This window comes from Quercus lobata, chromosome 2, assembly GCF_001633185.2.
Source record: "Quercus lobata isolate SW786 chromosome 2, ValleyOak3.0 Primary Assembly, whole genome shotgun sequence".
NCBI classification, from domain to species: domain Eukaryota; kingdom Viridiplantae; phylum Streptophyta; class Magnoliopsida; order Fagales; family Fagaceae; genus Quercus; species Quercus lobata.
Genome location: NC_044905.1, coordinates 1,326,599 through 1,327,092, shown reverse-complemented (window position 1 = coordinate 1,327,092; position 494 = coordinate 1,326,599).

Genomic DNA, 494 nt, shown 5'->3' with positions numbered 1-494 from the left:
TTGGGAATTGAATTGCTCAACTAGAATCTTCAAATTCTGCTTAAGAATCATACAAAATCCATTGTGGCCATGCAAACCATCCTTTGATGCAATGCCCCTGTTGTATATTTGTATGCTCTTCATATATATATATATATATATTTTAAACTTTCAGAGTAGATCAATCAGGTGGAATGGGATCTGTAGTTCAATTTAAAAATATGTACATTATTGCTGTGGCCCTAAATTGCTGCAACGTTACATAAGATCTGTGACTGTAAGATCCAATAACTTAACACGTTGAGACAGAAAAGTATAGCACGTTTGATTTGCATTTTTTTTGCAGATAAGGCCCACGTGTCTATTTGATAAAAATGTGACAAGCATCCAATTAAGGGCAGAATAAGTTTCTCCATCATAATATATTATCCTACAAAGATAGCCTGGCATGTTAGGTTGATCCCACAAAAATACGTTCCAAATTTTCAAATGGCTCATAATCCAATCAAAAGAAA